The sequence below is a fragment of the Tursiops truncatus genome, chromosome 2 (assembly GCF_011762595.2).
Source record: "Tursiops truncatus isolate mTurTru1 chromosome 2, mTurTru1.mat.Y, whole genome shotgun sequence".
NCBI classification, from domain to species: Eukaryota; Metazoa; Chordata; class Mammalia; order Artiodactyla; family Delphinidae; genus Tursiops; species Tursiops truncatus.
In genome coordinates, this window is record NC_047035.1 from 102,674,767 (window position 1) to 102,702,035 (window position 27,269).

General features: G+C 43.0%; 1 long non-coding RNA gene and 1 pseudogene across 1 annotated transcript in view; one reads left to right on the forward strand and one right to left on the reverse strand.

Annotated features, from left to right (window-relative positions):
• LOC109552146 (uncharacterized) overlaps positions 1-25,387 on the reverse strand; it is a 289,767-nt gene extending 264,380 nt beyond the window's left edge. Inside the window, exon 1 of the long non-coding RNA XR_012330157.1 lies at positions 25,198-25,387. This is a non-coding gene — a long non-coding RNA (uncharacterized lncRNA). The remainder of the gene's footprint in view (positions 1-25,197) is intronic.
• Positions 25,388-25,532: 145 nt separating this feature from the next.
• Positions 25,533-26,373, forward strand: LOC101317012 (dual specificity protein phosphatase 5 pseudogene; annotated as a pseudogene).
• Positions 26,374-27,269: the final 896 nt, after the last annotated feature.

Genomic DNA, 27,269 nt, shown 5'->3' on the forward strand with positions numbered 1-27,269 from the left:
GCCTACACAGTACTCTTCAAAAGGGCCAAGGTCATAAAAAACAAGGAAGGACTGACAAAATGTGAGATTGGAGAAGATGTGACAACTGTACGGGCGCAGTGTCCCAGATGGGATCCTGGACAGAAAGAGGACATTGGTGGAAAAAGTGGTGACATCAGAATAAAGTCTAGATGCAGCCACTATGGAGAACAGTATGAAGGTTCCTTAAAAAAACTAAAAATAGAGCTACCATGTGACCCAGCACTCCCACTCCTGGACATATACCCAGAGAAAACCATAATTCAAAAAGACACATGCACCCCAATGTTCACTGCAGTGCTATTTACAATAGCCAGGACATGGAAGCAACCTAAATGTCCATCAACAGAGGAGTGGATAAAGAAGATGTGGTACATAGATACAATGGAATATGACTCAGCCATAAAAAGGAACAAAATTGGGTCATTTGTAGAGATGTCGATGGACCTACAGACTGTCATACAAAGTGAAGTAACTCAGAAAGAGAAAAACAAATATTGTATATTAACGCATATCTGTGGAATCTAGAAAAATGGTATAGATGATTTTATTTGCAAAGAAGAAAAGAGAGACACAGACATAGAGAACAAACGTATGGATACCAAGTGGGGGGGAAAGCAGGGAGGGGGGAATTGGGAGATTGGGATTGACATATATATACTATTGATACTATGTATAAAATAGATAACTAATGAGAACCTACTGTATAGCACAGGGAACTCTACTCAATTCTCTGTGGTGACCTAAATGAGAAGGAGATCCAAAAAAGAGGGGATATATGTATATATACAGCTGATTCATTTTGCTGTACAGTAGAAACTAACACAACATTGTAAAGCAACTATACTCCAATAAAAATTAATTTTAAAAAAAGAATAAAGTCTGTAATTTAGCCAGTAGTACCGTATTGCACCAATGTTAATTTCTTAGTTTTGGTAAGCGTACCGTGGTTATATAAGATGATAACATCAGCAGAAGCTGAGTAAAGGTGTACAGGTATGCCCTGCACTGTCTTTGTGACTCTTCTGTAAATCCAGAATTATTTTTAAATTAAAAGGGTTTTTAAAAAAAATAACCAATTTTTAAAGAAGGCTTGAATAAGAGAAAGGGTCCCTAAAATATTGTTTTATAGAGAGGTACTTATTTCAAGGAACACAATTAAATTCATGCTTTATCCAAATTTATGACCTGCATTTTAACAGGGCTAAGCAGTGTTTTGTTACACAGAAAGCCCATCTATGTCTTTCTCTGTGTAGCACTGTAAATTTGTGGTCTTTCACACCCATTCTAGAAGCATTAGTCTCTCCTCTGTCAAGGATCTTTATACTCTAAGCTGCAGAAGAAGCACTGAAGAAAAACCCACATTTTAAGGCAGGTTAGCTCCCAAGATCTAGCCCCTCAGCAATATGGAATAAAATTATTTTAAAAGGGTAGTTGAGACCAATTTTGCTCTGAAGGTTCAGCACAGCCGTAATTTCAAATGGGCCTTTAAAGAATCGTCTTTAAAGTTGTGTAAGACATTACAATTATATCACTCCTATCTCTATTATTATTAAAATACACCATTCTATACCAAGCCAACAGGCGCACATTGTAGGCTGAGGGCGGGGTGGAAAAGGTGCTTGCTTTGACTTTATTTCTCAGAGCTATTCATAGACAAGGGCTGTGACGGAAAAACTACTTTACTGCTCTACTTTCAATCAATGGTATATTGAGCAACTGTATTTGGCCATTCACTGTCTTAGGTACCAGGGATACCAAGATTAAAAAGATACAGTCCCTAGTACACTTACTTTGGCAAATGTTTGGAAATACCTAGTAAAGGTTCAACTGCATGTATATTCCACCCAGATGTCCTGCTGCCAGCTGCATATATCCTATTGCCAAAGCTGCAAGGGGCAAGAAAGTTCATAGGAGCCTTCCTTCTGGGTTTTGAAATTATGAACAAGTCATCAATAATAGATTCAGTAAATAAAATATAATGTATTCATAAAATGGAACTTATGCAACCGTGACGAAATGAATGAACCATGACAACACTTATCAACAGAATAGATCTCATAAGCATAATAATCAAGGAAGCAAGTCACAAATGGATACAAACTGAACAATTGCATTTATATAAAGTTCCAAAAGAGAGCCAATTAAACAATATATTGCCTAGGAATACATGCTTAGGTAGCTTTTTTTTTTTTTTAACTACAAAGAAAAGCAAGTTATTAATTAACATCAAATTCAGGAAAGTAGGGGCTTCCCTGGCGGCGCAGTGGTTAAGAATCCGCCTGCCAGTGCAGGGGACACGGGTTCAATCCCTGGCCCAGGAAGATCCCAGATGCCGCGGAGTGGCTGAGCCCGTGTGCCACAACTACTGAGCCTGTGCTCTAGAGCCCGTGCTCTGCAACAAGAGAGGCCACGACAGTGAGAAGCCTGTGCACCGCATGAAGAGTAGCCACTGCTTGCCTCAACTGGAGAAAGCCCATGCACAGCAATGAAGACCCAACACAGCCCAAAAAAAAAAAGAATTAAAAAAAAAATTCAGGGTACTAGTTACTCACTGGGAGTGGCAGAGGCAGATTGAGACCAGAGAGGGATGCACAGGGGGTTTCTGGAGACTGTCCAAGTCCTATGTGTAAGGCCTGGGTGATAGCCACGTGGGTGTCTGATTATGTGGTAGATGTTCTTTACACTGCAGATATACATGTACAATACTCCTTGAATGCTACAGTTCATGAAAACATGTTTAAAATATGCTATGATGAAAGTTTAAAAATACTGTAATAATCCTAATGGCATGATGAGCTCCTTGTCTCACAGCACCTGTTAAAAATTAGGCATAATGTAGTGCCACCAGTGCTTTGATGTTTTTATATGAAGTCAAAAGGAGGGAGGAGTCAAGTCTGCCTGAGCAGTCAGGGAGGACTTCAGTCAGGGAGGAAGAGGTGACCCTTGAGCTGAGAATAGTTATCCAGACAGAGTATATTAAAACAGCCTAGGGGGCTTCCCTGATGGCGCAGTGGTTGAGAGTCTGCCTGCCGATGCAGGGGACGCAGGTTCGTGCCCCGGTCCGGGAAGATCCCACATGCTGCAGAGAGGCTGGGCCCGTGAGCCATGTCCGCTGAGCCCGTGTGTCTGCAGCCTGTGCTCCGCAATGGGAGAGGCCACAGCAGTGAGAGGCCCGCGTACCGCAAAAATAAAAACAATAAAAAAATAAAATAAAATTCAAACTACCCTTTGGAATATTATTGAAAGAGCTAACAGGTTTTATATGAAGGGAGCCTCAGGGGGATTCAACTGGTGGGATTTCAAGACTAGTATCTGGTCCTGGTTCTCTTGCCTAACCCCTTTTCTAGGTCCCAGAGCAGCCTTCCCACTTCTACTGATCTTCGGGCCATGTATTTTTAACCTCCTTGTTAAGTCTGTCTCTTCCAGAATACAACAAATAAACCTCCAAATGGTAATGCAACAAGAGTAGCGGCCAGTCAACACCTGCACAACACTTAAACGAGCCGTCATCACGGTCCATGGAGCACCCCCCCCACCAGGTATACCCTGACAGAGAGCAGGCAACGGGAACCCAGGGCCCTACGATACCCCCGCCCAGCAGCAAGCAGCCAGAGAAAGATCGTCGCCCCTTCTCCTTACGAAAAGGGCTTCCGAACGCCTGAGAGGGAGCTAGGCAGACAGACAGACGTGAGCAGGGTATCCAATAAGTCCAAAGGATTATCACTGGGATAGGAACAGGCTCAGCCGGACTTTTAAACTCTGTTTTCACTGCCCAACAGCTCTGTCTTGAACTCACACAACAGATTGTCAACCTAGCAGCTCCAATTAACACTCTACAAGAACAAATAAGTTCTTTAGCAGGAGTGGTTTTACGGACTAGGAGAGCTTTAGACTTACTAACAGCTAACCAAGGTGGGACCTGTGCAGTGTTACAGGAGGATTGCTGTTTTCTTTGCTTATTTAAAGAGAGGGAGAAATGTGCTGCTCCAGGGAAAAGAACAACATAAACACGAAGGGCCAACATCGCCAGAACACAGTTACCGGACTCATCACTCTGTCACGCAGCAACCATTACATCTTTGAACACTCCCAAGCAGCCTGCCTTGCTCCTCTCCCGTCCCATACAAGGAAGGGTATTCATCCTGTTCTTCCCCAACTCTGCACACTGGAAGTACGCATACCCTACCCAATCAGCAGATGACTCACAAGTTCCTTCCTCCCCTGGCTATAAAAACAGACCAGTAACCCATGCTCGGGGTCAACTCTCCCTATCAGAAAGTCAGCAACCCGTCCCTTTAATAAATTCTATCTTCTTTACAAAACAAACAAACAAACAAACAAACCACAGCATTATCCACTCCACACCGCCCGCAAAAAAGCCTGCTTTAAAATATCCACTGCTGGAAGCAACCTAAATGTCCATCAACAGAATGGATAAAGAAGATGTGGTACATCTATACAATGGAGCATCAGCCATAAAAAGGAACGAAATTGTGCCATCTGCAGAGACACAGATAGACCTAGAGACTGTCATACAGAGTGAAGTAAGTCAGAAAGAGAAAAACAAATATCGTATATTAACGCATATACGTGGAATCCAGAAAAACGGTACAGACGAACCGCTCTGCAGGGCAGAAAGAGAGACACAGACGTAGAGAACAAACGTATGGACACCAAGGGGGGAAAGTGGCAGGGGGTGGGTGGTGGCGTGATGAATTGGGAGATTGGGATTGACGTATATACACTGATGTGTATAAAGTGGATGACTAATAAGAACCTGCTGTTTAAAAAAATAAAACAACAAAAAAAAAACATTGGGTAGCATCGCTGAAGAACACTGACATGGGAGTGGGGGATTAACTCAGAGGAGGTCTTCCAAGCCAGCAGCAGTAAAACTTAAGGGGCAGGACTCTCCTGAAAGCCATCTGTTCTCAAAACTAAACAGCACACAGGGACAGAAACAGACCAGGAGTCGAGATTTCTCAGCCCACTACGAAAGTTTCAGAGCTCAAAAGTATTGATCAATAGAATCAAGGGACTTCCCAAAACTTGCTTTCTTCAGTCGTGGGGAGTAAAAGGAAGGTCCAGCTAGGATTTAAAAGATTGGGTTCAAATTCTTGTTCAACCCTCACTAGCTGTGTGTCTTCAAGCAAATAGCTAAACCTCTCTGAGAGGCAAATATGGTAATGGAAAGTAAAAATTTTTTTAAAAAGCACTAGACTTCAGAAAACTGGTCCAAATCACTATGGCCAAGTCACAGCTGAGCCTTATGCAAATGAGCTTATAATGCCTACGTCACAGAGCTGCTGGCAGGGGTGGGTAACGGGGCAAAGGCTACGCCTCCACCACCCCTCCCCCCCCAGAAAAAAGAGGGAGTCAAACCAGGAGGTCCTTCAAAGTCCCTTCTTGATCAACGTTTAGTCGATGATCCTTTGGAGAAAAAGAGCTAATAAACCACCTGCTCGTGTCGAGTGCCCACCAGGTGATAAACAGCCCCAGTTTCATGGGGGAAGGGTGGGGGTGGAGGGACCCAAGCAGTCACACAGGGCCGTGCACTTAGAAGGGTTCACATGGGGGCTAAGGCTCTGATGTCACCGTCTTCAATTTCTTCATTTTTAAAAAAAATATTTAGTTTTTATTTGGCTGTGCCAGGTCTTCATTGCGGCATGCAGGATCTTTTAGCTGTGGCATGTGGGATCTAGTTCCCTGACCTGGCATCAAACCCGGGCCCCCTGCACTGGGAACACAGAGTGTTAATCACTGGACCACCAGGGAAGTCCCAATTTCTTCATTTTTGAACAAGGAGCCCTGCATGTTCATTTTGCACTAAGTCCCGCAAATCATGTGGCAGGCCTGGTACCCGACACTGTGCTTAGCGTCCAGGACACGGCAATAAAACAGACCAGCACCCTCGGGGGGCTCCAAGCAAGTACATTACTTGGGAAGCAAATCCTGCATAAAAAACAGGACACTCAGGAAAGATATTCATGAATATCTTTTTATTCCTTAGCCCAACGACAGATTGAAAGCTCTAAAGATTAAAGTGGTTACTTATCCTCAGGACAGGTCCCGGCTTGCTTGTACATGAAACACACACACCCCTGTAGACTCACCCAGCCATACCCTTCTGAGGCGAGTTGTCTTCCTGGACACTTACAGCTCCCTGAGGCACGTCCATCTGGTCACGCCACGGACAGCGAAGTGCTTGAAGCAGTGGTTCTTAAAGCGTGGTTCCCAGCCCAGCAGTATCAGCATCACCTGGGAGCTTATTAGAGATGCAAATTCTCAGGCCCCACCCCAGACCTACTGAATCAAGCTCTGGGTGTGGGCCCAGCAATCTGGGTTTTAACAAGTCCTGCAGGTGATTCTGATGCATGGGCTAAAGTTTCAGAACCACTGGCCTAGATGATCAAATTTAATCACTTTATCACTTGGAAATATGTTTATTATCTTTCCAATCTTTTTTTTTTTTTGGCTGGGGAAGGTGTGTTGGGGGAATTGGTGGGGGGTTGGGCCTTCCCAGCATCTTCCTCCCACACACCAAACAATCACCAGCAATTCCTGAAGATCCAGATCTCTCTGTGTGTTTCCCACAAATTTCAATTTAATTCACACACTTTGTTTTTGTCTGTTCATTCAAGACACAATGCAGCCCGGAGTCCCTAGTGAACAAACATCCCATCTGCACATGTCAAGTACCTGATTCATTTAGACTTATCCCAAGTGCTTAATGTCTGCAACAGAAGCCTCCGTGATACTCTTGATCTAAACAGCTGAGTTAATGCCCTGGGACAAAGGGGCCTGGTGTTTGGGTGAGCGCCTATGGGCCTGACAGCCACAAAGAGAAGCTTGTTGAATGCACACATGAAAAGAGAAGAGATAGGAGGCAGAGACTCTGATCTTCATGACCCTCTGATTATTCTATCAGTTAGTTAAAGCATAAATCCATCCTCCAACCTAACAAAATACTATTTTACTTCCTTTTACTCCATATTTTATCTTTTACAGCCAACAAAACATAAAAACCTTACAAAGGTTATGTTCTCATCAATTTTTGCCCTAAAGACAATAAATTGAGTGGAGGCTACTGCAGCAGCAACAAAGACATCAGCCCGAAACTTTCTGGAACGACAATCTTCTCCTCCCACCATCGGAGTTCAGAGCTGCCAGTCAAAGACGTAGCCGTTAAAATTAAATGTCAATGGTACTGCCATCCTATTTCTTTAATTAGTGTCTAGCCTTTACTCTTGTTTCTTAAAAATCTGCTCTGGAGGCCAACAAATAAATAAGAATGTGAAAACGTGAAAACTTAAATATTTGTCAGATATAAGAAAGAAAATCTACACTTTTCTGAATCAATTTTTTTTTTTTTTTTTTTGGCTGTGTTGGGTCTTCACTGCTGCATGCAGGCTTTCTCAAGTTGCGGCGAGCGGGGGCTATTCTTCGTTGCGGTGAGCGGGCTTCTCATCGCGGTGGCTTCTCTTGTTGCGGAGCACGGGCTCTAGGCGCACAGGCTTCAGTAGTTGTGGCTCGCAGGCTCTAGAGCGCAGGCTCAGTAGTTGTGGCGCACGGGCTTAGTTGTTACGCACGGCATGAGGGATCTTCCTGGACCGGGGCTCAAACCCATGTCCCCTGCATTGGCAGGAGGGTTCTCAACCACTGCGCCACCAGGGAAGTCCCTCTGAATCACTCTGAGTCCAATATCTTCCAGTTCTCACTGTAATAAAGTCTCCAAAACCTCCCCAATACTAAACTCAAAATTTACTTTTCGTTTATATAAAAATCACTTAACCACTGTTCGTCCGAAGTTCCATTACATGAGGTAGTACCAAGCACTTAGAACAAGACCTGGCACATAGCAAGGGCTCAACAAGTATTCGTTCTCCTTCTTACTCATTGTTGCTGCTGCTGTAACTGTTACATGATGTGCTACTATGTGCTAAGTATATACAATGAAAAGCAAAACAGATGTGGCTCTCATGAAGCTCACGGGCTAGCAGCAGAGACAGACACCAAAAAAATAATCACACAAGTAAATGTAAGTCAAAAACTGTACAATTAAGATATAACCCATGGGGGATGGGAACTAAGAAAAGCCCAGAGTAGTTTTATCATTTTATGATTTTGAAACCTCTTGGATATATAACTTAGACCAAATCACAACCCTTCCCCAGATGTTTTCAAATCCTTTTGTATTACTATGCAAATTCCAAATGTAAACCAGCCAAAAAGATTTGCAAACAAATATTCATATTTCATGACTATACCATTCAACATCAGTAACACTGCCCCAATTGTGTAGATCAGAACTTATTTTTTTTTTAATACTGTTAACATTTCCAAATACAGAAACTGGGATATCCCAAGAAACAAGCCTATGTTCAGATACAGTCAGTGAATCTTCCATGAATTTTCTCAGAACTTTATCAATTAAAATTAATTCATAGTTAAAGTTAAGGTTCACCTTTAAGTATGCAAACCACTTTCTTGAACCTTATGACTATTTCTAAATAATATAAATTACTTGATTTAAAATAATTTTTATTCCATTAACTTCTTTTCTTCAACTATAAAATGCATTTTCTGGTGACTTCACTTAGAGGCAAGAGCAATCAAAAAATACGTGACCACAGAACATAGAGGCCCATTCTTAAATAGGGTCTGTTTCACAAGGAGAACTGGGGAAATTCAGGAAGGCCCAGGGACTTCTCTACTGGACCATACCCAGGGAAACGTGCTAGAGCTCGGGGGGAACCGTGAGAGCATCCCCCTAACTTCTTTATAGCTTGGCAGGAGGGCCTGGGCTCCGGGTCCAGGCCCTTCTGTCTGGATTCCAGCTCCACCTCTTCATGTTTTAATTTGGAGCAAGTAGCTTAACCTTTCTCAGTTTCAGTCTCCTGCTCTATAAAATGGGTACCCACATCATAAGAAAGCAGTGGGATCAGGTGGCGGAATATGCAAACCCTTCTTAGCATAATGCTGAAACCAACTGAGTTCTCGTTAGCTACCGTTCAAGCCTCTCCAAACTGTCTCTTAATGAGACAAGATCCAAAGTCACAACTAAAATAAAATACAAACTGGGACCCGCAGGTGCACTTTCTACTGCCCATGAACTCGCACTTGAACCTACCCGTCCTCACCTAGGATCCCCCTAGGGCCACCAGGGGAGCTGTCACCCCATGGGAGATGGCGGGTAGGTCCCAGGAAGCACACTTCCTCTGAGTCTTTAGAGACCTCTATGGCTTGACCTCCTGACACGTTCAACCCTGGTCCACATCTCATCATCTTTGGCAGTTTATTAACCAAAGTAGAGATTGCAGCTAAACCAATAGGTCAAACAGAACTTAGCCCTCCACAGTTACCTCATCTCACACATTATCTATATACACAGCAATCAATTCCTGCGTGCTAAGTACTTTAGTCTTTAGTAAGGCACCCAAGAAGGAAAAGTCTTTAGACTGTCATCCAAGACCCTTTCATCCATCCATTTAAAACACACATGCCATGCGCCACACTCCGTGCTAGGCCCTAGATATACAAATGCCAAAGACTTAGTCCTTGTCACCAAGGCCTTCACAGTCTTGGAGGAGGAAGATGTGTGATAGATAATTTTAATATAATGTCAGTATAGTGGAAAAAGTCACACAAAGATGTCAAAATGTTTTTCCCGTTAGGAATTTGGCCTGGGAAGCAAAATATTTAAGATGTGAATTTTTAAAAATGCTCTTCCAAAATGGCTACATTACCACCTTTGGTTAGCTAATTAATACACATCAACTGTAAAAGAACCACGAAATAGGGCTTCCCTGGTGGCGCAGCGGTTGAGAGTCCGCCTGCCGATGCAGGGGACACGGGTTCGTGCCCCGGTCCGGGAAGATCCCACATGCCGCGGAGCGGCTGGGCCCGTGAGCCACGGCCGCTGAGCCTGTGCGTCCGGAGCCTGTGCTCTGCAACGGGAGAGGCCCGCGTACCGCAAAAAAAAAAAAAAAAAAAAAAAGAACCATGAAATAAAGATAAGCAAAAAGAAAAATATAAACTATAATCTTACTGTCTGGAATAACTACTGTTAACATTTAGATGGATGGCCTTTAGGGTTTTAAAATATGTATCTGAACAAGATACGAAATCATTTTATACAGAGTATGGTAACCTGGGTTGTTCACTTTTCAACAAACATCTATTATCATATTTCTGGGGTAGAAATGCTCCTCTAACTTATCATTTTAAGTGATTATATAGAATTCCATGATAGGTTCCATATTTTTTTTTTACTATGCTTTACTGCCTGATAGTAGAGGATAGACCACTTCCAATTTTTTTTTTTTTTTGGCTATAATAAACATTACAACATTCTTGTTCACACATCCTTTCAAACTAGCCCAATTATTTCTCCAGAATAACTTCCTAGGGATTTGAATTGTTGGATCAAAGGGGAAGCATATCTTTAAATATGACACAAATGAACCTATCTACGAAGCAAAAACAGACTCGCAGACATAAAGAACAGACTCGTGGTTGCCAAGGGGGAAGGGGACTGGGGGAGGGATGGAGCGGGAGTTTGGGCTTAGCAGATGCAAACTATTATATATAGAATGGATGGACAATAAGGTCCTACTGTATAGCATAGGGAACTATATTCAATATTGTGATAAAACCATAATGGAAAAGAATACGAAAAAGAATGTATATATGTATAACTGAGTCACTTTGCTGTACAGCAGAAATTAACACAACATTGTAAATCAACTCTACTTCAATAAAAAATAAAAATTTTAAAAAGCTAAGCATATTTTTAAGACGTTGACACCTATTACCAAATTGCCCTCCAGAAAAGCTGACCATTAAAAGCCACCATTTCCCCATGTCTTCACCCTCATTTGATAGCATCACTCTTCCTACTCTCTGCATTCCATATTTTTAAGTTTTAATGTACCCACCTTAGCTAAAAATGTTGCTTACAAGAGCATCTTTTTCAGAGGTATCAATAGTTATGACATTTGCTGAAATTAGGCGGCCACAAGCTGCCGGCCATCCAAGTTTGGGTTTGGGGCCTCAGTGCTTCTGGAACTCCACTATGCATAGAAGTCACCTGGGGATCTTGTTGCAGGGCAGATTCCAAGTCAGTAGGTCTGGGGTAGAGACTGAGGTCTAACAAGCTCCAGGTGATGCCATGCTGCTGGTCTATTAACTACTCTTTGAGGAGCGGAGAGCACATTCTCTTATCTCAAGGCCCCTCCAGGTCCCTAAAAGACAACCCCATCTCCCCAGCAGCTTCCTCCTCAAAAGTGCCCTGAAATTATTCTACTACTGAAATTATTCTACCTGAAATAGGCCTGAAATTATTCTACTGCTCACTCCTTGCATTGTCTTGAACAATTCACTAAGCTTCGAAGGGCTTCAGTTTACCCATCTGTGAAATGAAAAGCGTGGAGTACCTGGCCGCTAAGTTCCTTCCCATCTCCAATAGTGAAGGGAGGTCTCCCTGCGCAAATATCACTAGGTGCATCCTAGGACTCTTTTGAATATCGTCTTCCCTTCACCCCACAGGACCACACTCGGAATGAGGGCAATAGAGGGGGTGACATTGCAGCAGCTGGTGACAGCCGCAGCCCAAGGAAAAAGCATCCCTGAAAGGGGACACTCTCCTCCAACTACCTCTCTCCTGGGAGTTCCCAGTCATAAGGATATACATCATTTTCTCTTCTCAAAAGGAACAGATTTAACAAGAACCTATGGCTAATTCGCCCATTAAAGGAACAAAGAGTGGAATGAGGGAGGAGACTGAGAGAGATATTGCATCTGTAAATAAATATCTTGCCAAAGAGCCTCAGAAGTCAGCTCTGGGCAAAGGGAGTCCAGCGTCTCCATAATATTTCACTTGTAATGGCTACTCCCTTCTGTTCTGTTTTCCCTCTTGCTTTTCTGCAACACTAAAAGGTGGGCAGAGGCAGAAAGTGATCCTCAGCGCCCGTGCTGGCGGGAACAGTTGTCTAAAATGATGCCGGATCTATAGACATATGTTCTTCTTTGCCAATAATATGAAAATGCTGTCGTTCTTGTTCTGTAGCGACATGAAACATGTATTCTCCACCCTCGGAGGAGAGAGACAGTCATGCTCCCCAGTTCAATCAAGTTATCGAATATGACCATGAACCGTCGTCTCCTTCAATTCTCTGTTTTTGGAAAGAGTGAACCAGAAAGATTTCTTTTTAGTCATAGTACACTTTCCCCCTGCCTCTTCGCATTTACTGGCAGGGAGTTTAACATGTTCACGAAATTCTTTTTCTCACTTTCATTTCCTTTAAACAACTCCTAAGTATTTGACTCCTAAGTGAACTTTTCTTTTTTTTTTTTTTTTTTTTTTTGGTATGCGGGCCTCACTGTTGTGGCCTCTCCCGTTGCGGAGCACAGGCTCAGCGGCCATGGCTCACGGGCCCAGCTGCTCCGCGGCATGTGGGATCTTCCCGGACCAGGGCACGAACCCGTGTCCCCTGCATCGGCAGGCGGACTCTCAACCACTGCGCCACCAGGGAAGCCCATGAACTTTTCTTAAAAAGTACCCACGTCCTTTGCTTTTCTCTTATGGGGATGGTATTCTGTCCTTCCCAGTGTCTCCCACAAAGTCGGGAGACTTTTGTTGCTTAAGTTAGGCCTGAATTAGGTATGATGGTCAACTCTAAAGGGCATCAGCCAACCTACCAGAACCGAATAGACAATAAACACAAATACATCAGCTAGCATCTTCCACTTTTAACGTTTATGCTGCCGGCATAACCCACTTCCCCTCTGGGAGCCCTAAGCCCCTCCTTCGGAGCTGTCTGCCATCTTTTGCTCGCTCATGTTCAGGTGGAGCTCCAGCCAGGACACATTTCTCCGAAGAGCTGCAGCCCTAATTCCTCCCCAACATTTCGCAGCTTGTCAGCGGGACCCAAGCAATAAAAAGATCAATAAGAAAACAAATCCCACCTGATTAGGTCCTGTTTGATCTTAAACCCACAGCATCCAAGATTTCGGCTACATAATGCTGGCTCCAGACAAGAGGAGCAGAGTTTTCTTATGAAAATAAATTAGACAAGCACACAGAAGAAAGAAAACGGACATGCAATTCACTGCTAAAATGTTTGAGAGCCTTCACTATGGTCGTGAGCTAAAAGCAAAGGGCAATGGTTTCTTTTCCCATCTTCTTTAGTCTTTTATTCTCTACTCTCCATTCTCCCTGCAACAAGACAAATGTTTTGCTCTCAACAAATATTTTTCAAGAATCCAGAAAAGAATAAATGTATGTATACGTATAACTAAACCACTTTGCTGTACACCTGAAACTAACATAACACTGTAAATCAAATATACTCCAATATTAAAAAAAAATCTTAGTAAAGTACTTGGGATGGAGTAAATGCTCAGTGTGTGTGTGTGTGTGTGTGTGTGTATATATATATATATATATGTATTTCAGGTACTATTTTTCGATTAGGGATGTTTTTCTTTCTCTTGCACGCTGGGGTTTTGTTTTCCACACTGAAATTATAACATACCCTAAAGACAGCAAACGCAAGTCCTAGGAGTCGCCTTGCTACAAGCCATCGGCTGCAATCATATCAAGATGAATATATTGTCAGGATCCTGTAAGTAGCAGTTCATTTATCCCACTCCCTCCCCTAAGAGAGGCTCCACCAGGGATTAGATTATTATGCAAGCTTCCTGGACCCACTCCAAATGCAGATTGCAACTACAATTCAAAGAGAAACTTAATAAAAGGTGATAGGAAATAAACCTTCTACAGAACACTTTTTAAAAAAAAAATTAACCTTTTCAAAGTTTAATTCCATCCTATATACCCATAAATAGACGAGCTTTCAGGAACTAAAAGCTAATCCTATAGTAATAACACAAAGCTTGATATCTCATTCCATGCGATCATTAATACTGCTTTAAACATCATGAGAAATCTCTTCGACTTCTTAAGCTTTGTAATTCATTTCTATACACCAATTCATGAAAACTCATTAATTCAGGTGGCCTTTTTGCGGCACATCTGAGGCACGCAAATATTTGGGATTTTTACCTTAGGTCAGAGATTAAGAAAAAATTAACTTCTCATTTTCGGAAACGATTTATGAATGTGAAAAAAATGCTTTTGACAGTAACGTGTTTATCTTACCTAGTTCGCAAGTAAAATAGGCCACACAGAATACAGGAAGTAAAAACTGAAAAAGGCAAAAGGTTTTATATAAATGGTAGGGGTATTTTTTAAGAAAGAAAAAAAATCTTGTTACTTCTTCACCATCTTTTCCTATAACCCAGTTTCAAGATTCCAGTCAAGGGTAAGATGGAAGAGCTTTGATTTGGGAGAGGAAAAAAATCCTTTGAACACTGATCGACACTCGATTTGTGCAGTTATTTTACCTAGATTTAACTCTGTATGCTTGACTCTCCAATCATCTGATTGACTGAGATGCTATTTCCACGGAGCTGGGTTTACAATTATCCTTAAACCAGTGAAACTCCAAAGGCCGTTCAATAGATATTTTCCGTTCTTCATTAGAACTCGTAAATACATAACCTGCACATAAACAAGTCATTCTGCCTAATTAAATGGAATCTCTTCGTCTCTATTAAACATTTAGAAGTGCTGCCTGAGTATAAACATGTCATCTGAGAAGCGGGGGAGGGAGATTCTTGTAATATCCATGCATAACCAACTGAATCTCCTTTAAGCAAAGCCACATTAATAATAGCAGAGATGCACATAAATTTTTCTAATTATTTTACCATCAGTAAAGATTGTTTAAAGGATATTCATTTTTGGCAATTACCCCCTCAAGTGTTATCTGAATAATCATCCTTCTAGGGAAACACAGTCCAGGTGCTTTAATTTACTTCAGAGATTATCACATAGACTTTCCCCCACTTTCTTTTTCAAGTATCTGTATCCTGGAAGAGATAACACAACACTTTTCTCTAACAGTTGTATTTAGCTTAGAGAATGAGTTGTTTGTTTTGGTTTTGAATCATATATCTAGAGTTAGAATTCTTAGGAAGATAATCCATAAAAGCTCTACTTTGGAAATGCAAATGTTCCTAAAGTGTTGTGAGTTTGTACTGTTTGGTCTGTTAAAGAAAGCAAAGGTTTTTAAACTCCGCCTTTTTTCGGAAATTGATGGAGGAATTATAAAGCACCTCCAACTAAACAAGCAGTTGAACTTCTACTTAGGATTCACTTCCCAGGTTCCCAACAGTCTTTAAAAAAAAAAGCTCTTTTTATGAAGTTTGAAACAATATTTGTGACACTGAGCTTTATGTCATAAGACCAGGCAGAAATTGTAGCAGGTAAACGTTGGAGGAAGCAGATGTCGATGTTTGAGCTGCGGTGTTTTGTTAGATCGCCCTCTTGTGGTCGAATGTCATCAACACAATTTCTGTTCCGCATTTTTTTAAAGAACAAGTTCAACAATCCACAGTAGCATAATTCTGACAAAAATAAGCTGCAAGTTGGGAGTGAACTTCCTAATATTCTGTTGGGTTTTGGATCTTCTCCTCTTCCCCAAAAACAACTTACAATGCATTCACTCGAGTGAACAGGAAAGTATGAGAATTCTTAAATGTACAAGATCTCTTAACATACACATGCACCAATTAAACACAATGTTCCTAGTGATTTGGGAACAGAGAAACTCTTCTACATGAAATGGCACCCATCCCCAAATGTCCTTCAGGTGACCATAGACCCTAGCAGCAGCACCCCTGGCAGATACAGCATGAGGTGGACATAGCAGCTGCAGTCTGGGTGGATAATGTCACCCAACACGGCCTGAGATGTCTTAAAATGCTGTGATGTTGACTGCACCCATCTTCAAGGAAAATATATATCCCCAGTGGACCAGGGGCCCAGCTGCCTCATTCTTTGAGTGGAAGTAAGTGTAGCTTCTTTGTGATACCCACTCCAGTAGAGCTGCAGGAATTCAAAATGAGGGAACAAATAGCGAAGGGAGTAATTACATTCAAGTATTTCCATAATTCGTTACCTATGTAAAATATAAGCCATTTCTATGGCTTCAGAATGTTCTACCTCGAAGTTTCACTGAAAATAAGGATCTTTATAATAAATTCTGCCTTTGACCAGGAAACCTGTGTTAAGAAGGATTGAGAAATGAGACCCTCTCTTTCATACATCAAATTTTAGGTCTTGAGGGGAGCCTGGAGATCATAAATTGCAAATTTGTCACTTGACAGATTAAAAAAAACAAAGCCCAATGAGGTGTAGGGACTTGCCCGAAGTCTCCTGGTAAAAAGCAGCAAACCCAGGATTAGAAGGGAGTCTCCCAGCTATACTAACTAGCATGACCCATCCTCCTTGGCCCCGTCTTGCCGAAGAGCATCCTGGCATCCAATTGCCTGTGGAGGCCTGTGATCCACAATCTTCCAGCTCAGTGATCCCTGAACTGCTGCTAAAACTTCTTTCCTGCTACTGAGTGGTCTGTCCTCATTCTCTCCTCCCAATGAGAAATAAATGACAACCAAATTCTTTCAAACAAGACTAGCAGCCATTGAAAACCACGACCAAATTCAATACAACACTGAATACAAACATCCTCCCCAGAAGTTTCCTGAATTCCCATTCCATGTGGGCTCATGTACTGTGGGGCTTATCCGTCAAACTTCTTATACAAAATGGAATTAGAGCATGTAAGGGAACTGATAATGTGCCACTTTTTGTCATAAATGCCAACGTTAGTACTCCCTCCATGATTCACTTTATATGTTATTAGTCATTTATGAAAATAAAAGCCCATAGAATGATTCATTGTAAGTAAAAGAACTGAAGAGAGGTCCTTGATCAGTTGCCCCCGGCTGATGATACATTACATATAGATGTGTACATAGCAGAACGGTTCTCTCTGGGGTTGATGGACTTCCACCAAGATCTGATGCGGTTGTGGTAGTAACAGAGATGCCCACAAGATGGCACTCTTCTTTATTTTTAATTCATGGTAAGCAAAAAAAAAAAAAAAAAAAAAAAAAAAAGATTCTCCACACAGTCTAAGAATAAATGGGATATGTAGCTAACTCCATACAATGTCACGTTTAATGTTGTAACAGGCATCACAGTTGTGAAAATCTGCCCCCCACCCTTTCCCTGAGGAATGTGATGATGGAGGACAGAAAGGCCTGAAAACAGGTGTTGATGCTCTGAGGGAATGCCAGGCCTTGGGTGGGGGTGGGGTGGGGTGGGGTGGGGGGTGTGTGTGTGTGTGTGTGTGTGCGCGCGCACACACACACGTACCACATGATTCTATATTTTTTCTTAAAGGTGAGTTCTGTTTCAAAAGTATGTTAAAGACTCTCTCCCATCTTAACAATTTTCTATCTTCAAGGCCAAAATAAAGGCTCTCCAATTACAGTGCCTTGCTCCACAAATTCCCTTCTGAAGGGACTTTACTATCTTTGACACATACACACGCAGCACTCCGTCTCCTGTGCTGCTGAAATAACAAAGTCTTTGTAGTTCTCTTTAGTAGGCGGCAGATAACATCTGATTTGGCAGGAATGATGGGCAAAAGGAAAATGATACATGGAGGTTATAAGACCTCAGTGCCTGGGCCGGAACTCTCAAAGCTCACTTCCACAGCACTCTAGTTCCACGAACCAGACAGAAACGTTCTGCCAATAAAAAGCTTTGCAAGCTTTAATGTGCATACAAATCATCTTGGGGATCCTGCTCAACTGCAGATTCTGATTCAATAGGTTTGGGGCAGGACCTGATTCTGCATTGCTAACAAGCTCCCAGATGATTCTGGTGCTCCGGTCTGAAGACCACACTTTGCGTGGCCAGGACTTAGTGAACCATTAACATCTCTATGACGAAACCATTTTAGAATATTTTAAAGGCAACATTATTATTTGTGATTATCAAGGAACAATTTTCTTCTTTCCTTTTACTCCCAGAGCTACATTTGGAATTCTGACTACGTATGCACCCATTGTTTAGCCATCCCTTTTACGTTACAAGTAATTGGTCGAGTGGTGATCAAAGCCAATGTGCTTTTACTTAACTAAAACACAGCTGAGATTTGCACACAGTGAAACATTTCACAATACAATTTACCCTTCTAATAGGACTCAATGGCCTTGGTATGTGAAAGACCATGCTGTACGGACCCTTAATCAAAGAACTTTAAAAAGATACCAAGCAAACCAATGCATAATTGCAATTAAGAATGTTAAATCAACATTTAATAGATACCAAACAAGGTAAACCCATTTAGAATGATCTTTTCTGTCTGAAAAGGAAGTACTTATTATGAGATTAGAGTTTATCTGCTGAATTAAAAGATGTCAGTAATACAAAAGTTACTTCGCTCAGCTTTTGCACAGCAAAGGAAACCATCAACAAAATGAAAAGACAACCTACTGAATGGGAGAAGGTATCAGCAAATCATAGGACCCATAATGGGTGAATATCCAAAATACTGAGTTGGCCAAAAAGTGAGTTTGGGTTTTTCAGTAAGATCTCACGGAAAATCCCGAACCAACTTTTTGGCCAACCCAATCTGGAAAACCCGAATGAACCTTTTGGCCAACCCAGTATAAACAGCACATACAACTCAGTAACCCAAAAAATCCGATTTTAAAATGGGCAGAAAACCTGAATAGACTTTTTTCAAAGAAGACATACAGATGGCTAACAGGCACATGAGAAGATGCTCAGCATCACTAATTATTAGAGAAATGCAAATCAAAACCACAATGAGGTATCACCTCACACCTGTCAGAATGGCTAACATCAAAATGTCTACAAATAATAAATGTTGGAGAGGATGTGGAGAAAAGGGAACTCTTGAACACTGCTGGTGGGAATGTAACTTGGTGCAGCCACTACAGAAAACAGTAGAGAGGTTACTCAAAAAGCTAAAAATAGAACTACCATATTCTCCAGCAAATCCACTCCTGGGTATACATTTGAAAAAAGTGAAAACACCAACTCAAAAAGATACATGTACCCCATGCTCATAGCAGCATTCAATAACCAAGATATGGAAGCAACCCAAGTGTCCACCAACAGATGAATGGATAAAGAAGATGTGGCACATATATACAATGGAATATTATTCGGCCATAAAAGCAATGAAATTCTGCCATTTGCAACAGTGTGGATAGACCTAGAGGGTCTTATGCTTAGTGAAATAAGTCAGACAGAGAAAGACATACTCTATGTTATCACTTATATGTGGAATCTAAAAAATAAAACGAATATATATAACAAAACAGAAAAAGACAGATTTAGAGAACTAGTAGTCACCAGTGGGGAGAGAGAAGGGGAAAGGGCAGGATAGGGGTAGGGGATAAAGAGATACAAACTGTTACATATTTATAAACTTTTTTTTTTTTTTTTTTTTTTTGCAGTACGCAGGCCTCTCACTGCTGTGGCCTCTCCTGCTGCAGAGCACAGGCTCCGGACGCGCAGGCTCAGCAGCCATGGCTCACTGGCCCAGCCACTCCGTGACATGTGGGATCCTCCCAGACCGGGGCACGAACCCGCGTCCCCTGCATCGGCAATAAACTATTTTTAAAATAAATAAAAAACTAGGATATATCGTACAGCACAAGGATATATATCATATAATGAAATACATCCATTATTTTGTAATAACTTTAAACAGAGCATAATCTGTAAAAATATTGAATCACTATGCTGTGTATCTGAAGCTAATATTGTAAATCAACTATAGTTCAATAAAGATATACAAACAAAAAAAAATAATGCTGGCTTTTTAACAAATGGTGCTGAATGTCTAAATTTAAAAAGATGAACCCAGACACAGACCTTACACCTCACACAAAAATGAACTCAGAATGGATTGCAGGCCTCAATATAAAATGAAAAGCTACAAAAACCTCTTAAAGAAAACATGGGAGGGGACTTCCCTGGTGGTGCAGGGGGCCTGGATTCAATCCCTGCTCAGGGAATTAGATCCTGCATGCATGCAGCAATTAAGGATCCCGTGTGGGACTTCCCTGGTGGTCCAGTGGTTAAGACTTCGCCTTCTAATGCAGGGGGTGTGGGTTTGACCCCTGGTTGGGGAGTAAGATCCCACATCCCTCCCGGCCAAAAATACAAAATATAAAGCAGAAGCAACACTGTAACAAATTCAATAAAGACCTGAAATAAATAAATAAAGATCCCCCGTGCCACAAGTAAGACCCAGCGCAGCCAAATAAATAAATATTTTTAAAAGAAAACACAGGAGAAAATCTACGTGACCTTGGGTTTGGCTATGAGTTTTTATATACAGTACTAACAGCTCAATCTATGAAAGAAAAAAATAGGTTGGACTTCATTAAAATTAAAACTTCTGCTCTGTGAAAGATACTGTTAAGAAAATGAAAAGCGAAGCCACGGATTGCAAGAAAATATTTGCAGAACACATACCTGGTAAAGGGCTTATATCCAAAATATGAAAGAACTCTTAAAGTCCACAATTTTTTAAAAAGAACTAAAAGAGGTCAAAAGATCTGAGCAGACACCTCACAAAAGAAGATACAGATGGCAAAGAAGCAGATGAAAAGGTGCTCAACACCACGTGTCATTAGGGATTTGCAAGTGAAAAGAACAAGATACCACTACAAGACTATCAGAATGGAAGCAGCCGCATTGCACAGGGAGATCGGCTGGGTGCTTTGTGACCACCTAGAGGGGTGGGATAGGGAGGGTGGGAGGGAGGGAGACGCAAGAGGGAAGACATATGGGGATATATGGATATGTAGAGCTGATTCGCTTTGTTATCAAGCAGAAACTAACACACCATTGTAAAGCAGTTATACTCCAATAAAGATGTTTAAAAAAATAAAAATTAAAAAAAGACTATCAGAATGACAACATCCAAAAAAACCGACAATACCAAACGTTGACTGCAGAGCACAGGAAGACTCACTCGGTACTGATGGGAACACAAAATGGTACAGCCGCTCTGAAAGACAATGTGGCAGTTTCTTACAAAACGAAACATAGTCTTACCACCTGACTCAGTAATTGTATTCCTAAGTATTTACCCAAATGAGCTGAAACTTATGTCCCCACGGAAGTCTGCAACTGCCAAAACCTGGAAGTAACCAACATGTCCTGCAATAGGTGGATGAATAAACAAACTGTGCTACCTCCAGACAATGAAGCATTGCCCATTTGATAAAAAGAAACAAGCTATCAAGTCACTAAAAAATATGGATGAATCTTAAATGCATATTGCTAAACGAAAGAAGTCAGTCTGGGAAAGTTGCCTACTGTATGGTTCCAATTATATGACATTCTGGAAAGGCAAAATTATAAAGGTGGTAAACAGATCACTGGTTGCCAGTACTTGCAGGGGGTGAGGTTGAGTAGGTGAAGTGCAGAGGATTTTTGGGGGCGGTGATTCTGTGTGATACTGTAAAGTACACGCAAACTAGAAAAAAATGATTTTGGAGATCCCATAATGGAATAAAAAATACGACGAACAACACAACTGTATTACAAATGTGTGAAACAACCTTATTAAAGGGGATGCGGCGGGGGAGAATAGTGCTAGCCTAAGTAACTCTGGAAATGAGGAGAATCTGAAACACCAAAGAAGAAAGTAACTGCACACAGCACTGTACTCTAGCTGATAAAGTTGTTTTCCTTGGGGATATGGGTTAACAGTTCTGATATGGCTGTACATATATACCGGAACTGAACAATTAAGTAAATGGATGGCAGATGGCAGGAAGCAGGTTCCTCACTGTTGGAGTGGGAATTTACAGATGAAGAAGGGGAGAAGGCTAGAACGAGCCATGCAGTAGTAGATTGGAGTTGGAGATATCAGTATGAACTCATGTTCAGCTTAACATAGATATAGATGGTTACATATAGAAAAATTTATAGATATGTGTATATACACAGATTAGTATATACACAAATATTTCCTTGCTCTTTCAGCTGAGAGGACCTAGAAGCAATGCCATCCCCATAGGAATGAGCACACCTAATGCCCAGATCTTGGTTTCTAACACCATTCTCCAATGAAAGGAACCAGGGCTGCTTAGAGAAATGGCACATTCGAGGACTGGAGCAGGAAATATGCAAGATGAGTTTGGAGCATCTTGTAGCTCCAGAAAATAAGGGAGTGCTCAAAAAATAAATAAATAAATAAAAGTTGATGTGTCATAGGGACACAGGAGCCAACTGAAAGAGCTCCCAGTGGCCAAAGCTGGAACAATTAGAGCACGAAAATTAAGTAGCATTGGATTATAACCCAAAGCATGAAATAAATATCCATGAGGCTATACTGATATAAAGTAATGATTAAATAAAGAAATAGGGAAAAGAGACCAATCCACTGTGCAGAATTCCAAATAACATACAGATACTCCAGCCTCAAGGAGCTGGTAACTTCCCACTTCTTAAGTCACTTCCTCCCACAGAGGAAAGCATGGAAGTGGGGGAAGGAGTAACTTGACAGGGCAAGAACCTGACAAACACTACCTGAGCCAGGTGATCAACATTAGCATTTAAGTGATGTCACGTGGATAGGATGACCTTTGATATAAGATGATGAAAATGGCATTTTACTTCTGTCGTCTTCCTCCAAAGATATACTACCCCAATCTAATGATGAGAACATTAGACAAATTCCAACTGAGGAACTCAAAACTGTCAAAGTCACCAAAAGCAAGCAAAGTCTGAGGAACTACCACAGCTGAGAGCCTGAGGAGACATGACTACTACATATAACATGATATCCTAGACAGGATCATGGAACAGAAAAAGGACATAAGGGGAAAACTGAGGAAATCTGAATAAACCCTGGACTTTAGTTAATAATAATGTATCAAAGTTGGTTTATTCATCGTAACAAACATATACTATTATAAGATGTTTTCAAAAGGGAACGCTGGGTGTGGGAATACAGGTACACTTACTATCTTCACAGTAATTCTGCGAATCTCAAAATATTCTAAAATTAAAAGTTTACTTTAAAAATGTTGATAGTCTTTTCCCAATACACACACACACACACACAAATCGAAGAATAGATTTTTTTTCCGTTTTTATTAAAATTCTGCTGCAGAAGCAGTGGGTGAGCTAGTTACTAACCACGCTGGAGAAAGAGAGTAAGAGATTTGGGTTCCGCTTCTTACTGGCCACGTGATTTTGGGAAAGTCACCATCGACGAGCCTCAGCTCTCTCATCAGTCAAATGAGCTCATGATACCCACTTCCAGGCACGCTGGAGGAATTAAACATCATAATCTACGTCAAACACATAACACAGGGCTTGACATAGAGTAAGCTCAAGAGACTGTTGCTTTAATGAGCTAGCCAGTGTAGACTGACTGCCAAATGTCCTGGTAGTAAATAGATTTCAACAGAAAAACTCAGAATGTATAAAAATCTCTACGCTGAGTCCTTTATTGTGGAGGAGAGCATGACAAAGTCTTACTCTTAACCCATCAAGCATCAATATCAGTTCCCAAAACACATTCAAACAGGTATCTACTCCAGGTTCAAGTGATACACTCTAACTCACAGAAAGCCTTTCTGGTGGGAGAGATTTGGAGATTTCTTCTCTAATCTGCTCAGTCTGACTCCAGGGCTCAGCCCATACAAATGGGTCTTTAGTCCCTGGCCCCGTGGCTGCAGCCTGAAAAATGTGCTCCCTCTCCCTTCTCTCCACCCTGCCCCTGTGCCGCCTTTTGCTCTGCCTTTCCTTTTGCTCCTTCATGCTAAAACCCCTCCATGCCTGTCCTTTGAGATTCAGTTCTGCTCCATGGTCAAGTCGTGAGAATGGAGAAGACAGTTAAAAGACAATCAAACTCTAGGGACTTGCCTGGTGGCGCAGTGGTTAAGAATCCGCCTGCTAATGCAGGGGACATGGGTTCGAGTCCTGGTCCAGGAAGATCCCACGTGCCGCGGAGCAACTAAGCCCGTGCGCAACAAACACTGAGCCTGCGCTCCAGAGCCCACGAGCCACAACTACTGAAGCCCGCGCACCTAGAGCCCGAGTTCCGCAACAAAAGCCACTGCAACGAGAAGCCCGCGCACCACAATGAAGAGTAGCCCCCGCTCGCCGCAACTAGAGAAAGCCCTCACACAGCACCCAAGACCCGACGCAGCCAAAAAAAAAAAAGATACGCCCAGCAAAGGGTTCACACCCACTAGCAAACCTCCTTATATGTTATGAAGCTCAGAGGGGAGTTTCATTGTAAAAGGCCTCCTTCTCTTCCCTGGCCTCAGCAAGGGCAGCCTGCAGGACAGGAGGAGAGAATAGGGCAAGAAGGGCCACCACTGTACATGTCATTTCCTAGAAATATTTTACATACATCTTTGTGAGGCATGAAAATGCTACATATGTGATTATAAAATTTTCCATCCATAAAGCTACTCCTGGTTTATATATGGAAAATGGGTCATTATTTTGTGATGTCCCCAGAAGTGACTCACAGGGACTTGGCCACAGGAGCAAATGTGAGAAGCACTGCCCAGACCTAAGACTCACCACACTGGTTTAACACATCCATAGAAAATAGACACCCCAGACTGCGGGCTTCCTGGCCTTTTGCATGTTTTCTGATCTTGTGGGAGCAAAACTCCCCTGAATCTAGGCAGCCTGATATTCCGTATAGTTTTTACTATTATCACTTAATTGCAGTCATCTGACTTACAGCAGCAGACCCGGATCTAGACACTCCAAACCTGTATTCTTTATTGAGGGTGGGGATAGAAAATGACTGATTGATGATTTAACTCACCTCTGAGAGGGAGCCCTCAACAACTTCTGATATCTAAGCCAGAGTTCCATCCTAAAATACAGTTGACCCTTGAGTAACATGGGTTTGAACTGCAGTTTGAACTGTGCGGGTCCACTTACACGGAGTTTTTTTCCAACAAATACAGCACCTGTATTTTCATTATACAGACCTTTACGTTAAGTAAGTGTGGGGAAAAGCCTGCGTTCAATTAGAGATCACATTATGCGGAATCAAAAGAACTAGAGTTTGAATCCTCATTCTAACCAAACTGTTTGAGCTTCCAGCCCTTGGGTGAGTCGTTTACCAATTCCTGTTTTTGAGGCAGAGACTGAGCATGAGAGGATTTTCGACTCCACGGGAGGTCAGTGCCCCTAACCCCCGCGTGGTGCAAGGGTCAAATGACCCACCTTACCTGGCTCTTCCAGTTAAACGTCTTATATTTAGTTTCCTGTAACGCTGCACATTGAGTTTCCTCAGACTCCGTTGAAAACTCCTCGGCCCGACTCCAGGGGTCGGCGAGTAGCCGGCGGAACGCCGAGCGTCCGAGACGGGAAACGCTAGCGGAGCTGCCGGCCCGCGCAGCCACGCCCCGCTCGCCCGGAGCCTCGCCTGCGTGCACGGGGCCTGGGCACCTGCGTGCGGCGTGGGTGGGGGCGGGGCCACGCGCACGCCCACCCCCCCCCCCACACGCCTTGCCCCCTCGAGCGTGCGCGGCTCGCTTCACGCCGATCTCCCCTCGGCGGCGCGCTCGTGCTGCCCGACAGAGGGCGCGCGCGCGGCGGGGGTGCTGAGGAGACCGCGGTGCGCGTCCCGCCAGCCTCGCTGCTCCCCTCCCTGCCTGCTCGCCGGCAGGTGTGCTTCTTACAGGCGAGGGTAGGAAGCTTTCCACTCGGAATATTCCCGAGTGCTGCGTGACTGTAAAACCCATTTCACCAGAGGAGACTGAAACGAGAGCGCGCTCATCAGCCAGTGTGGGAAACCAGTGCTCAACATCAGCTACCGGCCGCCTTAGGACCACGGCGGCCCAGGTGCAATCCCTCTGTTCCTCCACCTTGAAAGTACCCACCAAGCATCCAAGTGCCGGTTCCTCGCCACCCTGCACGTGATCACGGCCCTGCAGAGTGTCTGGCGGTGGACCTCGCAGGCCTGCACGGCCCACCTGCACTACAAATGGATCCCTGTGCTCGACAGCCACGCGGCTGACATTCGCTCCTGCTTCCAAGGAGCAATAGGCTTCACTGACTGGGTCCGGGAAAAGGAAGGCAAGGTCCTGGTCCACTGTGAAGCTGGGATCTCCCGTTCGCCTGCCATCGGCATAGCTCATGTCAGTTCCGCCTGAAAGAGGCCACTGATCACATCCAGAGGAGGAGGAGAGTGACCTTGCCCAGCTTTGGCTTCCTGAGATCCTGCCTCGCACTCCCTGCCCCGGGATCCCTTCTGCCCGCAGGGTGCATCCCGCTCGTCATGTAAAGGCCATTTGCAGACAGTGAGCCCTGACGTGCAGGGTTCCTACTGCACGTTCCCTACCACCCGCTGGACGGCCTCAGAGCTCACCAAGAGTTTCATGGCCACATACACATCCTGCTAAAACTGGGATGGGGGAACCAGCCCAGCCCCAAGAACAACTGTGGTTTTGTTTTTTAAACTCGTGGACATTTTATGGCTGTGCGGTACTGAATTGCTCCCTCTGTCAGGCTGCCCCAGTGGGGTAGAGTGGCCACCAGGCTTGCAAACTTCAGACTGACCTTGCAGATAGGTTCTCAGAGGGAAGGAAAGCCAAGCCGCTTCAAGAGCACAGCCTGTGCTGACTAACTACTGTTCTTCCAGATCCCCTGCCCTCTCAGGACTAACAAGTCCTTGGATGTCAAAATTTGCCTTTTCATTTCAAGCATAAGGCAATAAACACCGGCATCCATGTGGGAGAAGGCAGTTGCTAGACCAGGAGAAAAGGCAATTACAAAGCTAACTGATTTTGAAGGAAGCACGATTTCCACCTTATCTTTTTAACTTTGGCTGTCTCAGTATCTGTCTTTGTTGCTTTAGGGCATAAGCCGATCACCATCTAGTCAGGAGAGTAACCTGCAGGGTTTGTAGGGACATGAATATATAAGCTGGTTGGAACCCCTTGAGCCCAGTGGAGGCAGATTCTTTCCAAGGGGAGGGCTCTGGGGTGAAAGGAAGAAGCAAGTAGCCTGTTCCTGGGACAGCTGGGCTTCCCGGGACTGAGCAGGGTCATGCCAAGCGGGAGACAAAGCTGGGTAAATACTCCATGCTCTGGCCAGCAAAGGCCTGAAACCAGGCACAGGACAGGCCTGAATTTCTATGTGGAGATTTGAAGGCTTCAACCAAGGGGAGAAACAAAGGATACAGAGGCTAGGAATAAGGCTGACATGCATTCCCTTACTCTGGATCTGTTCGTATTAGAAGCTACATGTGAACGATGCTGAAACCTCATATCAAAAACAGAACTGGCAGTTATCCCAC